Consider the following 27,309-nt stretch of genomic DNA (forward strand, 5'->3'; position numbering starts at 1 on the left):
CCTTCAGATGCTAACTTTCAGCTGCACCATGTTCAGTGTAGTTTTGTTGCTAAGCATCTGTTGTGTATCATTGGAACTTACACTGCCATTTTACACTTAACAGGACACACGTGACACAGAAAACAAAGCAGGTACAACATAATTCAAGCTAGGAGATTTCCCATTGAAAAGATACCTTACAGAAAAAAAGAGATTCGAGCAAGTTATACCTACAGATATCAGTGAAAAACTCTTAAGGTAAGGAAGGAGAGTAGAGAAGTTGCTACATATTGTCACTAAGGTAAACAGATGTGAAAAGAACTAGCATACATTACCACCTAAATAACCAGTTTTATGCCTCTTATAAGCCTTTCTTATTGAGTGAAGTTGAAACAAGAGAGGTTTAGACCAGACCATAAGAAGAAACAAGCAGTGGGGTGGGCTACCTGAGGAGGTAGTACTGTTTTGAATCTTTGGAGGTTTGTCAAGACTGACCCTGAGTAATCTGATCAGACCTCATAGCAGTAGCTTGAACTAGAGACCTCTTCAGTATCTTCTAAACTGAATTATTGTGCAGTCTTCATCTTGAGGCAAATATCAGACAAAAGTGACAAAGCAACACTAGGATGCCACAACGGATATGAAAGTCCAGCAGCCAAGGCACTCAGTATTACCTGAAAGCAGAAGCTTTCAGCAAAGTACTCTGCAAAGTGCACTATGATAATTACCACCATAATGCAGTAAACACAGTGGACAAAACAAAATTGAATTTTATAATATTGTTCAGACAATACTCTATCTTCTGGTAAATATACTGTTGCATAACTATTAGTGTACAAAGTCTTGAAGGTTTTGGTGCAGATGCAGAGAATGACAAAGGAGAGCACACTGAATGACGAGTGACTTGGTTAATCCTGATATGTAGACTGGAGCCTGAACGAGGCTTTCAGACTGTAACAGATGTGGTAAGACTTCAGACAGCTGGCCACAGCTTCTACTGCTGTGCTTGCAAAAGCTGTACACAGGCAGACTGCAGAAACAGGACACCTAAATGGTATAAAATCTCTGCATATCTGTTAAGTTCTCTCTGTCTAGTTCTATGAAAAAGAAGGCACCTTCATGTTGTACCTCCTTCTAGCAGACAGAAAGAATGCAGTGGCAATGTTTCTGAGGACTTAAAGCAATTCCCTTCACACTATCCATGGTTGCTATGAATACACTAATTTCCCTGAATTTGTAAAACTCCTTTGTGGGGTACTGCTTCTTTACACATACATAGTTCATATTGCCATACATGCTTTCTGCCCTTTACCTAATAATTTTCATGTAAGAGAATATAGCTCAGTGGGTCACAGACTTGGCAGAGTCATGATTGTCTCGAAGCAGCACTCAAGATTTTATGCTTAGTTCTTTTTTGATGGAGCTGTGGCCTTCTCCCATTTTGCTATTCAGGCACTTAGACCACCATCTTACATATTTTATCATTGGAGTTATTCAAAAGATTGCTAGTCTTTTGGAAGTAATTTCTTCTTCCATTGCACAGATCCACAGGGAGAGCTTAGCTCTTATAGTAAAAATCCTGATGCTGAAATCTACTTGTTTCAAATTAAAACTAGATCCAGTAGTCAAAATACTTAGATTGCATTTTGAACCTCTTTGAACAAACTGTGTTGAGCAAGGATGCATGGAGAATTTATGACAATATATCACTAACAGAATCCTCTCAAGAAATTCAAAACTCTCATGAATTGGTCAGAAGAAAGTTTGAACTACATTTCAAAACCTCTTTATGAAAGTAATATGTAAGATTGCTTTCTTTTCTATCTGCCTTCAAAGATTTCAGTGTAAACTTCTCGGAGAAAGAAGGAATCACTCATCAGTTAATTGTTTGTTACAGAAACAACACTATATAAAAATCTTTCCAACTAAGGTGTGAACCAGTAATTCTAGCCATTGTTCTAACATTGGTCTTGCTAGCAAAATCTAATCTCATCTGTAAAAAGATGATGAATTTTTTACTTAAGCAGTGGTCTCCTTGTCATAAAATAAACCTTCTTTGTTCCCATATATCTCCTGTGACTTGATAATCAACTAGCTTAGTTGTATTTACAGTATTCCCCAGGACATGATTGACTCTGCCTTTGGTCTCTGCTCTTGCCCTTTGAGATCCCCTAGAATATCATTTCTGTCACATTCACAATGACCACTCCACTCAAATACATAACAGCTTTCAACATAATCTTCTCTAGTCTTAGCCAATAACAGCTTTCACTCCCAGATTTCCCTCTCACTTCAGACAGCCACTGTTCCCTTTCACCCTTCCTACCATCTGCACCATTCCTCTCTCTTGGCAGAAACTGATCTCAGTTCCTTCTTCCTACCTTAACTGACAACTCCAAAAATGTCACCCATTTCTCCCTTTAGCTAGGCAGGTAGCAAATTTTTTAGACACTTCTGTCATTCTGTCTCTTCTTCTCTATGGCTGAAAAGCTGTACGTGAAGTATCAGCCATTCCAGACTCTTCTACTTGGTGCCTTTTGTCAATTTCTGTTTCTTGGGATATATAAATTTTTTTGTATTTCCATACCTCAGAATTCTGAAAGAACACTTAACAAAGACATTTGTGTATTACGAAGTGGGAGACTTGAAGGACTTCACTTGGCAGTCCTGCACAAAGATAACATACTGAAATAGAAATTCCTGAATGTGACATACTTAAAGTCACAAGTGCCCAGAGAAATGCCCATAAGTGTGTATTTCAGGGCCTACATTTGATTAAATCATTGCCTTAACCTTAGCAAAAATCTACCTACACCAAGTGTATCTTGGAATTTTAAAGTTCATTGCATGCATCCTGGTTTTAGTTAGGCTTCATCAATAGAGTAGAAATGGAAGCAGGTTATGGACCATCACAACAGAGGCAAGCACCTGAGCAGAAGAGCTCTCTCACAGGAAGTTGGTTTAAAATAATTTCTTTCCTGTCTTTTCAGTTGAACGTGTTAACTATCATATGTAGTTTACTCAACACTGAAGACCTTATAGTACCGCTCTCCTGTAAAAAGAGCATAGCACAGAACCATTAGTGCTACGATGCCCACATCCCCACTTTAGAAATACGTACTTGAAAACTCACCATTGCACCCTTCTATATTTGTATTTTGCAGCACAGCCACAGATCACTAGAGGAAACAGGAAACATTGTGCTAACATGACTATAGTTTTGATGAATAAAAACCATAACCCCCAGGCTAAGCTGCCAAATAAGTAGTGAATTAATTTCTGTAAAGTACTCCAATATTACAAAGGTGTGTTGAAAGGTGTCTGCTCATGTTTCAAATTAAACGCACTGCTGGTCAGCATTAGCACCTCAGCTTTGAACAGCAGCCATTTGCCTATAACACTTCAGGGGCTGGGAAAAACGGATTTGCCGTTCACACTGGAATAATTAGAACATGTCAGGAAGAATTAATTTCCTCATTTTTCAAAAGGATACACAGAAATTACCATGTTATTATATGACAGGGTCCCTTGGAGAATTGTATTAAATTTAATTTCTAGCGCAGCCCACACAACAAATTAAAGTCATAAATAAGATGGAAAGAAGCGGGACGCAGAGCATATGTTTATGGCAATGAGTGAAGCCAAGGGACCAGAAACAACTATCTTCATTTCATTTTATTTAAATCAGCCAGACACTGTGTATCTGAATGACAGCACTTGTTAATGGTGCTGAGATTATAGGCTCCTTAATTTTAGGAAACAGAAGCAGTCACTCAGTATTTGAAATGGTATTTTTTTCCTACAATACAGATACTAGTTTATATTCACTCCCTTTCAAGGCAGTTTCTCACGGCCCTGAAGCAATGTGCTAGTTCATAACAAAAGATGTACTTTTATTTTAATTGTTTTGTCTTGGTTACAGAGTAGAGGTGGCACAGGATAATTTAACCAGAAAAAGTGTCTGATAACTGAGAAAACTAAATCTTTGAGGAGACAGAATACTCCAAGAGTGAGAAAGATGATGGACATGGCCAATTTCTACCATGATTTCATTTGACACAGTATTTAAGTGTCAGAATCTAAAATCATTTTCTACCTAAGAACAATCCCAAATGACAGTGCAAAAGAATTATGCAACATTGCTTCTTGCTAATGCTGCAAGCAGCTGAACTTCAGGGCAAGACATACCCTTCCTACCACACCTCAAACTCCCAGGTCTCTCCCCAGAGCCAGGGAGCCATGTGAAGTCCTTCTGCCCCTTGCACTGATGAGGGCCTGTAAAAGCAGTCAAGTTATACAACACTGAAGTCAACCCAACTGCACTTTAATAACATTTATAAAAAATTAATAAAGGTTTATAAAATATTAACAGTACTTTAACTTATTTTAATATCTCCTTCTATATTATTCTTTGCACATTTCAATTTTTAATTGTTGTGAAACCTATGCATGAAGATGTCAGAATCAGAACGAATTACACTGAACATTCCCTCTTGTCTCTAAGCATCTCTCGCAAATGAAACCTGTTGTTTGAGCTTCTGTACACATACAGGCATGACAAATGCAATGAAATATAGTATTTCAAAACACTCAATTCTGGAATACACATTGGCATAAATTATTCCTCCTCTGTAGTAGGAAGTGCTTCCCCCTGCCATACATAACACTGGATGAAATAGACTTAGTTTTAAACATCAGAAACTCTTTCAGAAACTCTCAATATTATTTCCCTTAGCAGGAAACGAGTGTTACTCAACATGATAGCAGGCAATAACTGAAACATTCAGAATGACAGAAGAAAATTAATGGCATAAATAGAGAGACAGAAATCCATTTCTGGACAAGATATTAACATTTTCTTATTGATACCTGTACAGTTTCTTATTCATGAACACATTTTCTGTGACACAGGATAAAAAAAACAGCAAAAACCTCTAGAAATAACTCATATACCTCACTTGATTCACTATGAACAGACAGTTTCTGGCTTAGAAGCATTTTATCTTGCTTGTTAGCAATAGACAATCTTAAAAAGAAAAGAGTTTGCACTCTTTAGGAAATAGCTGCCATGGATCTGAGCACTCCCTTGGGTGCAACAAACTTTAAATAATTTGTGAATCAATTAACTGGCAACTCTCTACATAACACATATTTCACACTCCCAGGTCATTGCATTATCAACTTGATAGGAATCATAACATTTTGGAGAAAAGTTCATAATTGAAATCATTAATTAATTTAACTGGAGCTTTTAGTTATGCTAGCATTACACAGCTGTAAAAGAGCAGTGATCAATTAGCTGTTTCTCTGACAATTTTCTTAAATTGGTAGAAAACTTTTCAGCTTGTGAAGCACTTTATAGTCATAGCCTTTTAAAGTTATTCTAAACTCAAAATGCTCAAAATCTGTTTATATAACTCTGATGCAAGAAAAACAAGGGTACTGTAGAATTATTACATTGCAGCACCAGATATTATGCAGTTACCCACATTCCTTCAGTCACAACAGAAAAGAAAAAGAATGATATTTAAATAAGGATTAAATACGCTTTCCAGAAAAATGGACATAGCCAAGACAAAAATGATAGACTCATATTACTGAATTTTCTTATTTCTAATACAGATAATGAGTGATATGTAAGAAAGCTGAAGCATTTAGATGAGAAATGCATCGGTATTATGGGGAAAAAAGCAATTGCAAAGTGTAAAGAGGGAAAGTTTCCATCAGAATTGACGTGGTGATAGCAGAACTAGCACCTCCCTATAGAATTCCTTTACAATTATGAGAGGCTAATATAGAATCATGAGAAAGATTAAAATAATGGAAAATCTACCCTGCAGTGAAGCAGCCATGTGGCTAACTCTATAAAATTTTTTGAAGAAAAAGACTTTGTAACAGAATTTGGTAGTATTTACATTGGAAAGGAAAATATGATAGCAGGACTTTTCACCCATATAGAAATCTGTGGCTAATTAAAACTAGAATTATAGCACACAGCTTAATAAGTGAGAAATATTAAATGCTAAGATAAATTAACAAAAGACTGTAGTATATCTGCTATCACTATAAATTCTCCAGTAAGGCTACATCCCACAAAGGCTAGGAGAATTGAGGCGCTGTTGTATCGGCTGTGTTACGACAGTCACACTAAGCAATAGCTATGGTCCCTCTCTTTTTGGAGCTTATGAAGAACTCAGTGAAACACGTCTATGTTTCACACAATCAAATCTCTTTTGCTTATTTTTTCCTGAATGGCACACACCTAAACCTCTGAACACTCATATTTTAAAATAAATACAGAGCCTGATTTAAAGTGCTAATCCAGCTGGGTGACTTTGATCCAAATTCAGTGTCAGTGCATAAGGATTAATATATTTTCTGTCTACTAATATTTTTCCACATTTTCCATTTAGAAAGTAAACTTAATGGACAGATGTTCAGTTTGAAGGAGCCCTGTTTGTAGCTGGATCTTTTATGTAGTGGAAAAAAAAATAAAAAGATAGGAACCCAATAATGCCCATTTCCATAGTCGCTCTCAGCTTCGGGGAAAACTCTTGATAGCTTTTTTCTCTTACAATGAGGATAAAGAAGTAATTTCATTTACTGATAAGAAAAACAAGATATAGATGTGTCAGACAGCTTGCTCAATGATATGAATGGTGATACCAGGCAAATTTAGAAGTCCTGCTTCTGAGCCTGCTACACCAGATTTAGTTCATATTGTATTACAATACTACCATACAGACACTTTCAAGCACTAGAAGGATGTCTGATTTTAATCAGTATAACAATTGGTATTTTTAAATGACAAGAAATATTTTTTTGCAGTAGTTTAAATCAATTTTCCAAAATATTGTATCTCCCAATATGTTTGACAGAATGCCACAAACCATGTTTCAGTATTTGGATCAATTAGTTTCTAAATTGTGATCCTATAAACAAACAAAGCAAAGCCTGCCCTCTTTGATCATTGTAGGGAATTCATTTATCCTAAATACACTAAGCTAAAATGAAGTATTTTCAAAAGAGTAAGGAGTAATTAGATACTAGAACAACAACAACAACAAAAAAGAATAATAATGAAAATATTTTTAGAAGAATTATAGATTTTGTACTTGCATTCAGTTTAACATAATTGAAGACATGTTTAGTATGAAAGGAATTGCTGTGTTTTAAACTCAGATTCATATATGTATTTTAAAAAGGACTAGTTTTTCAGCTATTCAGCAGACCATAGTATATCAATTACCTTAGAGGAATTATTCAGGAGCCCTAGTAATTTAATCTTCATCATCTTCCTCTTCTTCTTTTTATCAAGAAATTGCTTTCTAAATATACCACCTAGCAGACTCTGAAGGAGAACAGGAAGTAGAAAATATTATGTGAATCAGAAACTCTTTTGGTGATTCATATGGAATGTTAATGTCATGAATCCATTGCTAAATACTCATCAGACTATCCCTCATGGCCCTATTAAAAACATTAAGTATGTGATTTATTCTATTTTAGTCCAACACAAACCTGTCACTGTGCAGCCTTATGATATAGTTTCAAATCTAAGCATCAGAGAGCAGTCCTTACATTTACTGTTTTTCAAAATCCTAGATGGCATTCTTTGAAGACACCTGCAGAACTCGATCAAAAATGGTGAACTATTTGGTATGAAAGGAAAAGCCCTTTTCTGAGAGCAACAGAGAGCGCTGCCACTTGTCTGACCATCTAGAGCATTAAAGAATTTGAAGTCTAAAGGTAAGAAATCTCAACCATCTTGGAAAGTGAAGTGTTAAGCAATAAGAATTCTTGGCAACACAGATGACCACCTTAATCAAAAAACTAAGATGTGAACTTGTTTAAACTACAGTCTTCAGAAAGATAGACACAGTTATACAAAAAACTGAGCAAAAGAGCAGAAGCTTGACTCATACACTGGCTCCCTCTTCAGCTGCGATGTCCACAGTAAGGTGAGAAAAATAACATGAAAATATAGTTGGTTTACTATGTTTTACAACTAATTCATTGTACAACAGTCCAGATGATCTAGCTCCTAGGATTATGAGCATGGCTCCAAAACAGAAACGTGGCTCAACTGTCAGAGATACCAGAAAACCATATTTCTGTCAAAGCTAAACAGGAATCTGTCCTATACTACCCTCTCTTCTCTGGCTGAAGGCACTTAGAACACAGCTTCTCTTAGACAGGACAGGCTGAGAGAGCTGGGGCTCTTCAGCCTGGTGTAGAGAAGGCTTTGAGAAGACCTTACAGTAGCCTACCTGTACCTGAAGGGGGCCTACAGGAAAGTTGGGGAGGGACTTTTTATAAGGCAGGTAGCAACAGGATGAAAGGAACTGGGAGACAAGACATTCAGACTAGATATCAGAAAGAAATTATTTACTGTGAGGCTGGTGAGACACTGGAACAGGTTGCCCAGTGAGGCTGTGAATTCCCCTCCCTGGAAGCATTCAAGGCCAGGCTGGATGGGGCTTTGAGCAACCTGGTCTAGAGGGAGGTGTCCCTGAATAAAGGGGGGCCTTTGGAACTAGATGGTCTTAAAGGTCCCTTCCAACCTAAACCATTTTATATTTTTTCCATTCTTGACAAGTCAGAAGTTCAGTCAAATCCCAACAGCCTTGCAGGCCTTCACTTTTCCAGTATGGATCACAAACATTTGCTTGCTTGCTTCCAATAAAAAAATAAAAAATTGTTCATAAGCATTTGACACATATTTCATTGAGTCAGCACAAGATCCTCAAGTATTCTACCACCAGAACTGAAATATCTCTCTCTTTATGTACAGAATCCAAGAAGCTTGGGTATTGTCAGAAAGCATTAAGGATTGCTAAAAACGTTCTCCATTCCTACAACCTGCTCTAAATCAGCTGTTCTAATACTGCTTTTCTGGTCTGAATAGATTTGCTGATGGGGTAAAAGAAAATCCTTACTGTGTAAAAAATTCAACCTTTTTACTCTGTAAACTGAAATAGAAAAAGAAAGTCCTTCAGCAAAGACCTACAGAACTTCATGATGACTTCTGTATATATTGCACATGGAGTCTACCAATTCACTGTTCACAATTTTTCTGTTTTTTATGAATATCATGTTGCACTCACTAACCATAAAACTCACAAATGTCAAATAGGAGATTGTATTCTGCAGTGACATCTGTGCTCATCAGAGACTCAGTAATCCTCTGAGGATCTCAAAGAACTTTGGAAAGATGAATTGCCTTTAAGTAGCAAAACCAGAATTCAGAGAGTTTATGTGACCCATTCAAGGACACACTAGGATATAGGAGAAAAAAGGAGCACCAAGGCATCTAATTGAATATCTGAATTAGGAGCATAAACTCTCCTATCATAAACTATGAAAATAGTGGAAAGCAGTGCTTCACTTGGGGATCTGGAACTGACATCTGTGGGCCTTATATATTGACTGTGCAATCTATTCCAGCACTTTACTGTCCAAAAGGGACACACTGATTCCCTGCTCCTACGTGGATTATGAGCTGTGAATCTTTTGTTGGGTTCAAAGTGAGAATTCATGAAAGTTTAAGGAAATGGACTGGGGGAGTAAGGGAAGGTTGCTTTTTGGTTTGTTATTTTTTATTGGTGGTTTTGATGTTGGTTTTGTTTTTAAAAAAAAAAAACAAGTGATCAGTTTTTTGTGTTCATAATTTTAGAGCAGCATTTTGTTTCCTTCTTACATCAGATGCTCATTTAAGAATATATTTTAGAAATAAAATATAACAATACATAATAAAATAATTTTAAATCCTGGAATTCTTTTTGGGCACTAATCCTAATAAAACAAAACTCTTCCCACAAGTTCGCCGCTCATTATTTCTTCACATCCCCGATTTTATGTTTCTTTGAACAATTAAAGCATCAATAAACCTTCACAATCTCATTCTTTAACTGCATGTTGTTTCCTTTTAGACTTACATAAATGATCACATAGGCCAGTCTATCAACTACTCTCAGCCTTTCTAGTGTGAAATTTTTCTCATGGAGAAGATTTATAGCAAGTAGGCTTCCCTACTTACAAAACCAAGATTTTCTTAACAAAAGACATGATGTGACTCAGAATGTAATTTCCACTTGAAGTCAGTCACATTGTTATTTGGCACTTTTCATTAACGAACGACAAAAAGTCTATGTCATGAAAAACAGGCTCTTAGTTACCTCAAAATACTTCATAATAAAAGAATAAAAGTCAAAATGGATATATTTGATTAATTAATAGCAAAGATTATTTTAAGGGTGATACCTCCCTTTATCTGTTACAGAGTGCCCTTTTGATAACATGGAGATGAGAGGATGATTTTAAGACCATCCAGTAAAAAATTCCTACAGCTCTGTGGCTATTTTTTGTAAGAAAATGTAATAAGTAGCCAGTTTTCCAAGAAGTAAGAACATCAGCAACGCAGAGCATGTTTGTTAACCAAAGATGACCATTTTGCATTAATTTTCAACTACTAGAATAAATAACCAGAAAAAACTGTCAAGGTAATTCGGGTAGCTGGTGAAGAACACTCAGTTTGTGAGGTCTGTCAGTACTTTTGACCTGTCCTTGATCAGCAGTTCCACCACAGTTCTCTGCAAGTCACAGTGAAAACCAAAAACACCAGATACACTTAACCAACGTGTTTCAGATCTCCCAAAGCCTGATTTGTATTTGATAGATTATATCAAATATTACAAGTTTGTTAACAAGTAACTTTAGCATAATAAAATAATTAACATAATACTTTAACTGTCTTTAATAAACAGTTAAATCACTAATATGAAGTATTAGGGGCCAACTGTTCAGCAGTCTGGCAATAAATCTCTACCATCCACTTTTACCTTGAGAGGGTTCTAAAAGTATTCTCCCATGGATTTGTTGAAAAGTCCATCAAAGTAAGTGTTAAGTAGAAAATCAGAATCTGAACTACAAAGATTTCATTTCCTCTGGAGAAGAGTCTGTTTTCCAAAAGTTTTTTTTTTTGTTTGTTTTTTAAGAATATCTATTAACATTAAAAAACTGACCTCTTGAAATTTGTAATAAAAGTGCAGTTGTTATTTTTTGCAGTGCTAGGTTCTTCCCTTCTTTTTATTTCTCCCTCTTGCTTTGGGCTGTCTTTTTGGTTTGTTTGCTTGAATATTATTCCTATATTTTATCGTTATGTCTAAAAATATATCTATAATATGTAGATTTTTATTAATCACTTGTTAATTCACGTAGGTTCAAAATGTGGTTTGCACATACAGTGTGGTCTGTTGAGGTGAAAGACAGGTTTTTACTCACCTAAGTTTCTGACTGTGAATGCAGAGGTGTTGTAGATATGTTATTTATGGGGGAGCATGTATGTCAACTTATAACACTGCATTGCATTAACCACTGGAGAATGCGGGTCCCTGCACTTGAACATTTAGTTTTTTGCAAAGTGGCTACTTACTGATGACCAATATTTCCACATGGGTAAATAGGTAGTACTTTAAAATCTTACTGTTCTTAACATTTTTTTTCTTCTTTTTGTCTCTGATGAATACTCACGGCTTCTCACATGCTCATTAGAAAGATGTCGCCCCTTTAGAGTATTAAATAGTTGTCTCTGGAGGTTCTTTTCCATAACTAAAGATAATCAAAATACAATATATCTCTTTCCTTTGTGAATAAATTTTGTGCTTTTCTATCATCCAAATGCAATAAAGCCTGGTTAAGAATTTTCCCATTTAATGCCTAGCCTACTTCAGGAAGTTATTAATTTCCTTTGATACTGAGCTGTATTTCCCCTTTTATCTTAGAACATTCTACAGAATGTAATGCTTGCTAGCTGTATTTTGTGATCCAGGAAGAACAATGGAAAACTCTTCCACTGAACTAATTTTATGTCAGAAAGAATATTCATTGGCCATTCACTGTGCTCTAATAAGGTACAAGGAGAATTGTGAATTACATCTTTCTTCATTCATGTAGAATGATGCAACAAGAGTATCTTGAAAAAAAAAATTGTGAGTATATGTACACTGAATAAAGATACCAGTACCAGTTGTAATATGTTCCTGCTGCAATTGCATTTTGCTCCAAGTGGCCAGTTACAAAAATTAAAATCTCATCAGTGCACAGAACATAGAACTTTACGCAAGATCTATTTTTCATGTAACAAGATGAAGTTTTGTATCCCACAGAGAACAAAGGTTTGGGGCACCTTCTTCAGAAAGAGAAAGATTCTATTCATTCTAATCAATACAGCTACTCTCAAAAGCGGAGAAATGAGATTCACAATTGAGAAAAACAGGGAGCAGTCTGTTAAGTACACTGAATGAGCAAGAACGTGTAGTTTTCACATCTCTCAGCCATGGGATTTACCTTTTTCAAATTCACTTCAAAACTGGAAGCTGTGCTTGGCAGTCACTTTGCGTTCTAACAATGATGAGGCCTAAACACTCAAAGGTAGCGGAAAACTGCAAGTACATTTCTGGGAACGACAGATTAGCAATTCCCTCCAGCTGAACATTTTCGAAACAGAACATTTCACAGTACTATTTTATCAGAAAACAAAGGGGGTGGGGGAGAGAGAGGTTATTGATTTTCCTCCCTTATAAGAAGGCTTCCAGCTAATAAATACACTTGTTTTTCAAGCCATTATCATCTTTTCAATGTTTTGTCCATTGTAGAAGTGATCTGGTACCATACCAATTGATGGGTTCTAGCTTATGTCTATAGCATCTTTTGACTACGATTTCATTTAATTTCTTGTTGGATGACATGTCTCGGCACAATTCCTCTATGTAGTTCCTTGAATAGGTACTGCGAGTTAAATGAAAGGAATGAACAGAAGCTGAGCAATTTTATCCTTTGCTGCATACAGCAGAAAGAACAAGAGAACTTTGTTCTTTACTTTAGAATATTTAAATCAATTTGAATGCAATGAATCAGGCGCTGCAGTACAAGCACATTGTGCTAGGGAAATCTTCTCCATTAGTGTTTCACAATTCCTAGATGTTTAGTTTTACTACAGTGCACCACAAGGACAACTTTTACAGATGTACTAGGAATCTGACTTTCATTATTACTATTGTTATTATTATGAGCCATGAATGTAAAAGTTTGTGAATCCCCTCTTTTGTATGTCTTTTTTTTCAAATATGTAAGTCAGAGATGTACAGAAACATTTGAAAATGTGAACATGAAAGACTCAACTGTAACAAGATAAAAATGAGTATTCCTTTAAATAAACTAGAAAGGTTTATTCTAGTTTTTAAACACTTGAAATTGGCAACCCTGGAACTTACTGCACACCTTATTTTCTCATCAAAGAGATTGGACTCTTCCTTGCAAAACAAATACATAGGCTTTTGCAAACATATAAATTTCTACTTTCTGAAGACTCACCACTTAAAACATTCCAGATGAATCCATAAAGTCAATAAATGTTTTTGGCTTGAAGCATATAACAGATGCAGCCAAACAATTAGAAAAGGCCAAAATATATTATGCAAATTGGATGTATTTAGCACGAACTATCTGCAATTTCTATATAAACAAGTGATTAGAGTGTTCCCTTCAAAGGCCAATGTGATTAATGCAAAAACTTCATAAATTCACCTACTGCCTAATGAAGTATAAGTATTTTCTCTAAGAGTTATCACAAGTAAATACATTAGTTATCTATAAACAATAAAGATTTGAATGATGTTGCAACACCTGCACATTTTATCTATAGTTTTGTAGGATATAAGAAAAAAAAAAAAAAAAAAAGAAAACTGTTATCACCTTGAAATATTCACAATAAAAAAAAATCACTTTAACATAGGTAACAATGGGTAGAACTATGGACACAGTAACAGGCTGAAAGATTTCTCGACATTCTCCATCAAGGCACACTGAAGGACATAATGATGAGCACTGATACCATTCTCTAAACTGGAAGCAATTACAGAAGAAGAATCTGACTGACCATTTTATAATTTACTGAACTGAGCCTTTTTTAAATTTTGAAGTCCAACCACAGACCTTTCAAAAGACATTTTGCAGGCAAATACAGGCTAAGTAACACATATGAAGGATTCATTACTGTCTGCGGAGTAAATAAGTCAAAATAAACATTCACATGGAGGAAGGCCTAGAAGGAGCTCGTATTTCCTCATTTGTATGCATTTTAGTCAGGCCCTAAATGTAAGCTGTACATAGGGTTTCTTTTTTGTGGTTTCATAAAATGTTGTTAAACTGTCCAGTGTGGTGATAGGTACTATATGATGCTGCAAAACATTTACTGTTCTCAAACCCTAAGCGCTCCTGAAGCAAACAATCACTTCCATCTGCAGCAGGGAGCTGGATAAAAAATATAAACTAAATTGTAGTAGAAAGACAGCAGAGAAAAAGGATCAACTGCCACAATTTATTGCTGTAGTTTAAATGGTGCGGCAACTTTAACATGGTAGCAGAGACAGGGTACTTATAGCAATATTATTCTTGTTAGAGCACTGCACTGTCAGAGAAAACAAAAGCTCATTCACAGATGTTAAATATAGTAGAGAAAATGTAGGGAACTGATTTGTACATCATGGCAAAATGGGATATCCTCCCCTTTCCTGTTATGATCCATACTGGAACGTAACAGACAACTACTGAATGTGGCCCACTGTTCCAAAGTAAGATTAACTGAGATGCTCCATGGCAAGCAAATAAATTTGTTTCCAGTGAAGTAACTATTCTTATAGAATGTCACTCCTTCTCACAGCATTAAGAGACAGGTATGGCATTCAATAAAATGCGGTTTTTATTCCTGTGTTCTTGACATGAAGAGATATATGACTTACTCAGCTCCTTTGAATTATAAGCTCTGAGATCATGGGGTTTTTGTTTGTTGTTTCCCTTTTTTAAGGAAAAAAAAAGAATGCCATCACTGTCACTATATAGTAGCTAAGTGACTAGAAAAAAATGGGAATACTATTTTCCATTCAGTGTAACCCTGTGCAAGTATCTGAAAGAGTAGCTATTCATATAAAGTGCCCAGAAATATTGCGGTCTTTGTTTCTATATTTTCAAAAGCTAATCCTACCTACATCTGAGGTACTCAAGCATGTCTATAGCAACTATGTGACAAGAGATCCAAATATGACAAGAATTATTATCTGTAAAGAAAAAAGAGAATCTATAGCTCTTTGTAACATCTAATATTCTTTAGCATTTCAAGTAATTAGCAGCTTATTTCAAAAACATTTGAATAGTTAACAGATTTGATAACTATGGTTAATCCTCATTAAAATTACGATTACAAGATATAATTACATGTAAATAAGAAAAATGAATTCAATAAAACTCTTACCCTTTTCAATGTTGGGCACTATGTTGGGAATCATACAGTACGTACAATTAGATTTATACTGCTAAGCTAAAAATATTGGTGAAGATCTAAAAATGACGAACAGTGCCTTTTAAATTAATGTCTTATTAGTTGAGTGAAGTACACTGACAAAGAATAATTTATGCTTATTCAAACTGCTCTCGACATCTTCAGGTGTTTCCAAATGAGCTCACAGAAGAGTGATTAAATGCATCTGATAACAAGCCACACATTGCTGAAATTACTTACCGCCTCATTTTATGATTAATTAAACATGTAGATTAAAGTTGCAAAAGAATTTAGATTAATGAGCAAGTTAAGTCTTGCTGATATAAGTGAATTGGGAATTGGATGCTCTGTGGAACTTTATAAACATGCATTTTATAATGAGTAAGACAAGGCTACATGTTGAATCCTGGCCACAAGGGCCTTTGACGATGCAGTCTTTTTTAACATGGTTTGACAGCTTTCAAATAACATTCTACTACAGACTTTAAACTTTGTGCATTGCTGTAAAACATGAGGCTACATAACTCATGTATTAGGAGTACGATTATTTCAAAGCTCTCCAAGGTAATGACCCCCTGTAGCAGCAGCTGTTCAGAAAAATTACAAGCTCGATTGTTATTTTAATCAGAGAGAGTTTAGTAGTTAAAAGCAGTTATGCAACTAGTAAAATTATATGACACTTCATCAGCAGCCTTATAACATCTTTTGTATCCTTGTTCCTCTCCAATTCCCCCATCTAAAACCTTTGGTCTTATTAGTAAAACAGGGTGCTTAGTCATTCATGAAAAATTCAAAGCCATTTGTTAAGCCTGGTTTCTGTGCAAGGCAAGGTAACGTTTAAATTTATGATGATTCTTATCAGCTCCAACAGCGTGTCAAAATATCTGCTAGGTTTGCCAACTGTCCAATTTTTCCTCTTTTAAGATCTGCTATACCTAATCCACATAGCTTAGTCAGTGTCAGAAAGCCAAGTTGGACTTTATGACTTTGCAGGGCAAAAACAAATCAGATCGTTAATAGAGATGTACTACACTTCTCACAAGAATGCTGAAACTGAAGCTACTGAACTAACCTTATGTTCATGTCACCTCTACCAGATTTCACATTCTATTGCACAGTGCCATTGCACAGAGCTATTGCACAAAGCTACTCTTGCAGACTCACCTGAGATGGCTGGTTACATTTAAACCATCCAGTTTTAAACTGTCCTATTTTAGAATGTAGGTACAGCTCAGCTTCCTTGCTCTGCCTGTATCCCTACAATTTATGTTATAACTTGAAAATGTCAAAGCTCTACACATACACAGAAAGAAAAAAATCAGCAAAGAAAACACTATACAAGAACCAAATTTGGTCAAGTTGCAAATTCTAGATACTGACCTCAGATTATCTACATGTGCTCATCTTTTCTGAGAATACATATCAACAGAAATACAATGTCTTCTGCTGTAAGATTTACAGCTGTAAATCTTACAGCAGAACATGTAGTTTGAATATTTGGACTGCTTCCCGATTCACTGTAGGACAATTCTGAAACTTCAGGTGGATCAATATATGTATCACTTAAAACATTGAGGCTACTAGTTCCTACTTACTATTTTAGAACATCACCCTGCATTGAAAATGTATTCATTAAGAATCATGACTTTCATCTGGTTAATTAAAGTTGGTACTCAATATGTCATTTAGGGCCAGGCCTGTCTCATGTCCAGATAACCATCTTCTATCCTGTCTGTTCTATTTCCTAGATGACTACGAGCTCTTAGTAGACAGTTTTTCTGGGTGATATATTTGAAAGCATCTCTAAAGAAAAAAATAACAAAAAATATATTTTACATGCAATATGACAGTTTTTAGACTGCATTCTTTGCATTTGCTAACTAACCCTGCCTGAGAATGCTCATTTTAGCACTACCTGCTAGAGTCACCAGCCTTTTTTCAGAAGATACAGCCCTTTTTCTTCACTGCACTTTGGTTTAGTTGTGTAAAAGCATAAAACTATTAAAATGTAGTAAACTTCACTTGTAGTTAACTAAATTGTCAAAAAGGAAAATATGAATGCATTTGTATGTTTTAACTTTCAAAATGCTAAGACATTTATGCACGTCTATTTCAGTCCAGGACAATTATGTTCTGCTTTAAACACACTCCTGCTATTGAAATTCAGTATACTGCAGAACAAGTCACAAAATATAAACTGAAACAATTTTTCTTCAACACATGCTTGAAATGCTCAGGATAAAGAGTTGGTTGGTTTTTCTTTTACCCTTCAAGCAGTGAAAAAAATAAGTTTAAAGTCAAATAAAATGGTTTACTTTGATTCAGTAAATGCAAGCCGAAGGTTATTCCGCAGTAGTGTTAGAAAGTTGTTTTTATAATCTTTGCTATTCAGCAGAACAAAATCTCACAGCAGGTATTACTGCAGATTATTTGATACCAGATACCAAAGACATATCTGATATCCTTAATTATTTGTGAAATTCATTGTGTGCAGACAATTTTCTATCTAGTGCAGTGCTTCCATGCATTTTTCCGCTTCTCTGTCACAGAAATTTAACGTATTCTACTGACAGAAACTTACTGAATGCTTAGATGAAGTAGAACAGACTGGTACATAAAATCTTCAGGAACAAATATCCTGAAGGTTTTAGGAACACATTACAGGATAAAACAAAGAAGTGGCAACCTGTCACCCAGCTCAGAGCCCAAGGCAAGAAGCTTATGAAAAGGTCACATTTCTGCTTGGCATTATGAATTTAAAAATGAAAGAATATATTTTCTTTCCGTACCTTTACTATTCTCCAGAACACAGAGGTTTCCCACTAAAGACATCTCCTAGATTATTTGCTCACAGGGCAAACCAATGCTACACCTGTCACCATCACCACATTACACTGAAGCAGTTTTCTAAACAGTATAAAGAGAAGAAAATGGAGAAGGAGTGATCTGGTCTTCACTGACAGACAAGGCTTCAGAAAAAACTACACAAAAAGTAGATAGCTGATTAAACTTTGAATTGGTCAGTGGGCAAAGCACAATTTGTCCTGCTTTCAACAGAAATCTTGTAATGGATTTTAAAAGATCCTGAAGAACGTTTTCAAATGCCTCAATGAATAAGAATTCTCATTCCTGTTTTTAAAAGTGACTTGGATTCTTAGAAGCGTAGTTACTATAAACTTTCAGCAGGACTTAAACTTGTAAGAGGAATTGACTGGAAATTTTCACCTAAACTAGCAATCCATAAGGAAACATTACGGCCACAAATCTGTATATTCTGCCCTCAATCTTTTGCTAAACGTAAAGCAAAAAAAAAAAAACCTGAGAAATGCCTGCTGAGATTTCTGGCAGAAATTCCCGGTCATGAAGAGTCCTGGGATGGTCTATTGTTGAGTTCATCTGCAGCAGGTATCTGAAGCATCCCCTAGATATGCACAGTGAAACTGGCATTCTGAAAGTGATACTGCAGCTCATAAGTCTTCAGATGCTTTAGAAGTGTTCTGGAATAATATTCTTCTGCAGCCAAAAACTGAGACCACTTTTAACTGTGCATCTACTTTTCCCCAGTAAGCAGGTTAAAATTCTTATGTTACTAAGACACAAAAATTAAAACATGTAGATGAAACATAAAGATATACAAGAACTGTAATAAATATTTTGGCCTGGAGATGTGCCAGTGGAAAATGTTGCTAACTTGTCCATTTCTTCAAGAAGAGTATGTCCAGCAAATCCCATCTATAATAGAATGATATATTTTCACAGACAGAAAGGGAGACTGCTTCAAAGCTATCAGTCAGAGCTGACTACAGAGCAGGATCCTCCTACTCAGCTGTTCTCCAGAATTAGATCTTTCCAAGATGTAAATAATGAACAAAAAAACTCAACTGCAGAATTAATGAAATTAACTCTGATTTATAGTCCATATCTAATTTGCACACATCTTCTATTGTAAGAAAACAAGCACTGAGAATTAATACCTTTTTTCTTTTTTTCCTAACAGTAATTGCACAGAAGCACTGCTAATGGTTGTACCAAAGACTTTCCTGGCTTCTGTGTATCCCATACTGCTTGACAGAAGAAATCAAAGAGGTAAAACAGTTTGAGATTAATTGTTTCAAAAGAAGAAGCCTTCCCACTGTAATACAGAACAAATGAAGAAATCTTAGCTGGAAGGAATTAGGGAGTTGCCTTTTAAGTCACCATACTAACGTATGAAACAGATATAAAATTCTCATGCTGGTAGAGCTGGCCTGCATCCAGAATTGATGGAAGGAATGTTAACAGAGGAATAAGCCCAATACATACCCCCAAAAAATGGACAGAAATATGTACATGTGCCAGTGGCACATGAAGACAGATAGCCCAAAGAATGCTCAGATGATATTTGACATCACTAGCACATGATAACAGACTGCATTATATTTAAATATAAGAACGGTATGACATGTCTCAGCTTCCAAAGCTCATCATGCAGGAGATTTTCTCACTTAGCTTCTATATCCATCTTCAATTAGCCTTAGGCATCTCCCCAGGAAAGTGTAAAAACAGAGAAAAAATAAGGATCATCTACATATTTTATTCCATGAGAAAATTGGCATTTTTATCAATTTCCTTAGATGAAATGATGCAAAAGATGACTTCACAAAAGTAATTTTGATATAGTTTAGAGGTAATAAAACTAAGTTTAGATTAGCAGAATTAAACTAATTCTAATGATCTTGTAATCCTGTAACCATGGAAAGCAGAGGCTAAATCACATGGTTGTTGGATATTATTATGCCAATACAGATTCATCCTGTTAAAAAAATAAAGCAACTACCTTATACACATACACACACACACACACAAACACAAACAATATGTATATATATATACACACATATATAACAACCATATTGTTCCCCTGGCAATAAAGTATCTGTCTGGATGATACTCTCTTATCAGAGATCCAACACATTCACATTTGTTTTACTGGGTTTCTAGAATAACGTCATTTAATGAACTATGGCTTCAGCCTGTGACTGTTGCCAAAGTGTTTTGTCACTCAAAATTCAACATTTTCTCAATTTAGCGTATTTAACTGCAATGATCATTATCCTTGACCAGACTCAAAATAACATTCAAAAAAAGGATTCCAGAACTTTATATACAAGCTTCCAGTGTTAGAGAACTGTGAGTAGAATTATCTTTTCTCCCCTTCTTTTAAAGAATCTAGAACATAGCCTTATTTCAAACAAATTAAAAAAAAAAAGTAGGGTACGGCATTCAGATATCCTGGTGATAATTTCCACAGTAGGTATTCATAAATGGCTAACAAGAAAGTTCAGTAGACCCATGGATTCTTACATAATTGTTTTTCAGGGTCTGTCATCTTACACAAATGAGATTACAAAATTATTTATTAAAAAAAAAAAAAAAAAACGGATTCCAAAGGAACTCGTTCAATTATCCTTCCAAAAATCAACATTTTTGAAGTAACACTTAAGTCTAGATCTTCCTTTTGTCTTGTGAACTGATCATATGTATATACGCAAAATCTAGCATATAAATGCTCGTTATATTCAACTGAAAACAAAAGAGAAAAATGTTATGGAGGAGCAATCCCTGTTGCATGTTACTTGTTGTGTATTGTTGTTTTTTTAAGCCAGCTGATTCTGCTCTCTACGGTGTGTTCAGATAAAATTGTGTTTTATCATTCCAGAAAGCCACACCCTTTCTGTGTATAACAGAAATTCAGTCTCAATGGATCCCACAACAATTCCATGGAGATACTAAACAGGACCAAGAAGAAGCATGGTGTTGTCAAGTACTACAGATGAAAGTTCTGGCAGCAAAGAACTAGACATCCACTGTGTGTCACAGTGGATTTTCAACATATTTCCATTTCAACATATTTCCATTTCTTCCTGGGATTGGTTGAATCGAAGAGCCTGGCAACCAAATATATGTCTCTGCTTAGAGAGAATTAACAGAATGAGAATGGATTACTTCCCTTATTTTATGGGCAGGAAATTCTGTACCTTTACAGGCTTAAGAGCCAACTGCGAAGGTCACAGGATTCAAGCAATTCAGTGTTACTATTGTGGACCCATCGCTACTTTTCTGTTAATTTGCTTCAGAGTAAACAAGCGAAATATGTATATGTATCTCCCCATACACAACATTTACAAATGAAAGATAACCAGACATTCAAATACATTTGACTGCAAGTAGGTTGTCTAAAACTCTAAAAGACACTGATGTTTTTGATTTATGCATTTTTCTTAAGAGGAAGGACAAGAAAGGTCATGCCAGTTTGTGTTTGCAGGACTACCAATGGATCGGATGTTTAGAAAGAGTGAATTGTGTAATGGGGTTCATGAAAAACTGTAAGGAAAGCAGAACTAAAAGAGTAAGCAGGAGTAAAAAGTAATTATTACGTTTGCATCAAAACCTATGACCCCTTATGGGGCACTCTGAGGTCAAAGATATGTTTAGAAAACAAGGGTGGAAATAGCAGAAGGAAACTTCAGTACTGTTAAATCCAGGAAGTTTTCCAGACTGGGGGAGCTAGGAGAACGATATTTAAATTTAGTAAAAGCCCTATGAACTTTATCACCACATTAAGCAGCAATATTTACTTATTTATTTTTAACTTCTCTGAGAAATCTTTTGTATTTGAAACTCTGTAGATTAAAAGGATGCCCAAACTTATTTGGGAGTATAGAAACAGGACTAAGTGGCTATTCTCAAAAGATTGTAATTCAATAGACCTCTTGGATAGGAGCTTGAATAGGAATATAATGACTACTCCACTTCATCATCTAGTATCTGTTAAAGACATTTAAATACTTCCTTAGTAATATTACTTCCTCTGGTTACAACAACTGCAGACTGAGACATCCTGGGAAAATATTCTCTTATCTATAGAGCCTCTGTTTTTCTGTTACTATGAAACTTCTGTCCTTCATTAACATTCAAATCACCTTCTTTCTCTGCAGCTGGTGGAGATGCACTTCACTTTTTTGTCCTAGCAGTGATATAGCAGAACCTTTAACTAGGAATGGGATGTCTCTGGAATCACCTTCAGTCTTTAACATTTATGAACTTTGGTTTGCTAGAAAAACAGAGGCGTGTACTGTAGATAGCTATAATTAGAAATCATTCTTTTTTCAGGGAATTTATTTCTTGATTTTAGAACATTTTTTTGGAACGTACTGGCTATAAGCACTGCATAACAAAATGTATCTGGTGAGATAAATATTTTCTTGTATATATATTAATATTCTCCCTTCCACAATATGTTGTTTTCACACTTCACTCAAAAATATACTAACTGTTATAATCCTATTTCTGTATCCCTAACTTTGAAGAAAGAACAGTTTAGGACAGCAGAATTCAAGACTTCTTTTGGCACTGCCTATTAGGCTTAGAATGTGGTTTTGCAAACAGATTTGAAACATCATCAAAGAGATCTGCAGCTCGGTCAGAATTAGGAGAGGAATTGAAAGGTAGATTTGGACTGAAAACCAGATTACTTGGCTGAGTCAGAGAGCTAAAGTCTATGTCCGTTCCTTTTAATAACTTCATCACTTAGGCCTTCCCTGGACAGAATTACATATGTATGACTTATTTCAGTGCCTTTTTACATGCACAACTGTGTGGCAGGAGTGAAATGCCTGCAGTCACAATTGGTTATTTGGGAACTCCTAACACCGGGGTTAAATATCTATTATCCAAATATACAAGCAATCTGGGCCATTTTCAACAATAAATATTTAATTAATAAAGAAAAAGTTTAATATATTTATTTTCAGTGACATTCCCTCAATATTCGCAACTGGCTTAAAATGCAGAATTATTTCTAGATCTGGATCTTAAGTTATGCTAGCTATACCTATTCTGTTTCGGAGTTATTAAAAGTTATTTTCTTCACTATTCACTATTTTTCTTTTTTAAATGCAAAAATAATCTTCTTCCATTCTTTTCAGTTTGTAACACTGCATTTGTGGCTATGGTCAATAACAGTAACATTGCTATTCAATTAGCAATGAATGGTCAATCACTATTTACCATTTGTTCTTCTTCAATTTGGAGAATTTGTGCAACTGCTGGGTAAAAGGAAGATCTTTTAAACAAAATTTAACAGAATCAGCAGCTACATTTGAAAAAGCTTCAGCTTTTTAATATTTTTCTGTTTGGTATCTGTACTTATTGGTTATATTCTCAGGTCTTATTTAAGTCTGCAGTTTAATTTACTGTATTTGATCTGAAAAAAAAATTCAAAAAGCTGACAGATATTAAGAGAAATAACATAAAGCTGCTGTATTCAAAGTACTGAAGGCATTTCTTTCATGAACACTGACAGCACTATTTATTCTGAAGGACAAAAATATGAACAAATATTACACAAATATAACTTTGAAAATGTTTTTTCATAGCCATATAGATGCACAATTCTCTATAATTCTGACTGGCCAGAAAAGAGGCCTTATTTCTACAAAACTTTTATCTGAAAATAAGTTTTTGATGCAAAATTATGAACAATGGTGGTGAGATGAATAAATAAAGCATATAATTTACATTGTGTATAAAATATGCAGAAACCTGGATCCTTTACAAGCAGTAAGACATTTTCTAAAGGTTGCAAGAGGAGTTGGAGTCATATCTCTATAGTTTAAAACAGCACTTAGTGCAAGAAGAAATGCTTACAGACGTGTTTATAAGTGTGATAATAACTGTAATTATTGGAATCAGTGTTAGAGCCATTCCTGGAGACTTTCACTAACCCCTATTTTGGGCACCAGACTTTGCCTTTCCTGATAGGAGAGTAGTTTAAAAACATTAAATAGTTAATCAAAAATTAAGTAGGGAAACCAAGATGAAACAACTTGCTCAAAATCATTAACTGGGCCAGGAGCAGTAACCATTCAGCCTATTGCAGGTCAACTTATATGCAGCCTTTGAAGGGTTTGTGTTTTCTTAACTCCTGAACACTCACAAAAAGGGATCCTCTCTACGTGCTCAAATTTAAAAGAATCTGAACAGCCATGGGGAAAGACATGTAAAAAAAATATATCAGTGTTGTACGTAGCTAAGTACACCGAAGATATGTACATACTCCTAAGGAGAAACAAGCACACACAATTTGATCCCTCCTATCTTTACTAATTCAAACCATAAAATTAGTCTCTAGGATATAGCCTCCCATTCGTTTGCAGGTGCAGCTCCCCTGAATGCTAATGTCGATCACATGTGCTTACAAAGCAAAGCAAATTCCCCTAAATTCCAATAGGCTGGACAGAACAACATTTCAAAAAAGCAGCTGTCGTTGGTAGTGTTCAAGTTTATTGGCAATCCTTAAAAAACTGCATCCAAAATACATACTGTATCTGATCTCAAGTTAAGAAGGCTTTTCTCTGAAGAGTACTGAATCACTTTAATGTAGATTCTAATGCTGCCTTACTCCACTTTCAAGGTAGCTAGTAAATTCAGCTTTACTACAGTACTATAAAGATGTGAAAGAACTGTAATAGCATCTAAAAATGAGCTGTTACCACTATACTGTTCAGTTTAGAAAACTCTAAACAGAATACTGATGAAAAATGTTAATGTTAGTTTGCTGAGTTGCCAAGTGGAATAAGACAATTCACTATATTTTTCTTATAAAAAGCAAATTATAATGACTTTAAAGAATCCAGCATATCACCAAGGACTAAAAGAATGATCTAAACAACATTATATTTCAGTTATTTAATTTTAAAAAAAGAGCTACCAACAACCATATTTATATAATCAGTACCACTGAGTTCTCAGCATTCACAGGATTTTAAACTCCTGCAAATTCCTGTTAATTGTAATGAAATACCTCAAAGTGCTTTAAGCACCGTGTTGGATTAGGGCCTCAACCACATATGCATTTACCTCTGAACAGTTTGAGTTAGATCACCAATACAGTCTCAATAGACTGGTTAAGTAATGACACTCAAACTGTTCTAACGGTATAAAATGTAAGAAATTAACCTTACGTTTCTGATCCTTTAGCTTCTGTACCCAGGCTTCTGAATCTGAATTTCAAAGTAGAAAAAGGAATCATTTCTTTCTTGGACAATGGTAATGAAATTTTACAACCCCAGCACAACCCCAGATTCTGTAGACCAGGTCGTGGCATCACCTCAGTCCTAGAACTCCAAAATGGCACAGAAGGTGCTAGAAATGGTGAAAAGGGTAGGCAGTGTATCCCCTGGCATCTCTGCATGGCAGCTGGTGAAACAAAACAAAAATCAGATCGCTGCCTAGAGAGTCTATTGGCAACTCTCAGTTGCATCTGGAAACAATGGCCCATCAAAGCTAACTACATATTGTTAATATCCCTACCTAATCCAGGCAGCGGGAAAGAAAAGTACAAATTCCTCTAGCTAATGTTGTTAACTTCCAGCCACACACATCTTCAGTTTTCTACTTCCTGTCAGACATTACCACTGCTAAAGCAGCTTCCCAATGCTACCATAGACCTCATCTGCAGCCAGGTTCCGGCTGAGGATGCACTCATGCTGCCAGAAGGCTTTTACCCTCATCTCCTCAAAACACAGAAGCTAAGGAGACTTTGTTTCCTGCTCCCATCTTGCCAGCCTGCAGAGAAATTAGGGTAGTGCAGAACATCCCTACATGAAAATACTGGGGGCTGGGAAACATATTTCTGAGGGCTAGATTAGGATTTTTGTGATACAGATTTTTTCAGCTACTGGGTTCTAAGCCTGCACAGTCTTATACTTGCAGCTATTGGCAAGTTTGACATTTTAAACTATGAAATACCAACCTATTTTGAAATTGTCCAAATCATTAGTTGTGGAATTTTCCTAGCACTTCATGAATACCACTGTTAATTGGGCAATTAACTCAAAACTACAGAATATGCTGTGATGGCATGATATGATATAAGCCATGTAAAAGAAGGAACAGCCAAGCAACTCAGTATGTTGAAAGATATTAATGAAGTGGCAAAATCTGCCAGAAAAATAATAATGGGTGATTTTAACTACCCCAATATTAACTGGTTGAATAACACATCTGTACATGGTTTGGAGAAGCAGCTTATTGATACTATAAATGGCTTCTTTTTGGAGCAGCTCCTTCTGGAGCATAGAAGAGGAGGAGTTCCACTCAGTTATTAATTTATTTGTGTGTGTTTGTGTTTGTGTGAGAAGCAAGTAAGGGTGTTCTGCTAAGCAACAATGGCTATGGGACAATGAGGTTTGAATCTCAATGATGAAGTACTCGAGTGGTAACCAAATAGTTAATGGCAGGTGGGTGAGGAAAAAAACCATAAAAGAAAGCAGCCATCTCAAACAGAAGGCTGTTTTGGAGGAATGAAGGAGCTTATTCGCACTCAGAAACAAACCTCTACAGAGGTAAGGAAAAAAATTGAAAGAGAAAAACAAAAAAAGCTGCTGTAGCCTTAAAAAGCACTCTTCAAATGCATGAACTCTGCCTAAGTGTTTTTAAGAGGACAGAACATCGATTATTGTTGTAGCTCACTGCTGAATGTTGCACAATCTTAAATCTATACTGTGACCTGTGGCAATAAGAAAGTACATATTCAGTTTAAAAGAACTGACTGGAAAGGAACTAATTATTATATTTTGTTTCAATAACTGCATAATTATTCAAGTAAATTAGCCAGTGAAGAGGACGCGCATGTACAAATTTGTACAAATGTACAAATCTAGGAATCTGGAGTGTGATTACACAGGTCCTGCAGTTCTTTTGTTGCAGCAAAGCGTAACAGAATACACACGAGCATTCCTGATCATATTTCACAATCTGGAGTTTTAAGAATCTATTAGTGTCTCCTACTGGACCAGAATCCTGGAGTGGGCAGCAATCAGTACCTAATATTTCAGAGGGAAGTAAATATGCTTCTATTCTTATCAAACAAATCGCTAGGCAAAGGACTCCATTCTAACCAGTTTCTACTTCTGACAAATATAGATATACTGTCAGGCTCTAATGAACTT

General features: G+C 35.5%; 1 protein-coding gene and 1 long non-coding RNA gene across 21 annotated transcripts in view; one reads left to right on the forward strand and one right to left on the reverse strand.

Moving 5' to 3' along the window:
- Positions 1-27,309, reverse strand: part of SOX6 (SRY-box transcription factor 6) — a 411,364-nt gene that overhangs the window by 286,106 nt on the left and 97,949 nt on the right. The window lies entirely within an intron of this gene.
- Positions 25-22,023, forward strand: LOC116242969 (uncharacterized). Of its 2 annotated transcripts, none has more exons than XR_016466713.1 (4): positions 25-237; positions 7,585-7,728; positions 19,314-19,402; positions 21,015-22,022. It is a non-coding gene; the product is annotated as an uncharacterized LOC116242969 (long non-coding RNA). The 2 variants fall into 2 exon arrangements; XR_004169853.2 differs by having other exon boundaries at positions 55-131; positions 21,015-22,023.

This window comes from Phasianus colchicus, chromosome 5 (genome assembly GCF_987193195.1).
Source record: "Phasianus colchicus chromosome 5, bPhaCol1.hap1.1, whole genome shotgun sequence".
Classification (NCBI taxonomy): domain Eukaryota; kingdom Metazoa; phylum Chordata; class Aves; order Galliformes; family Phasianidae; genus Phasianus; species Phasianus colchicus.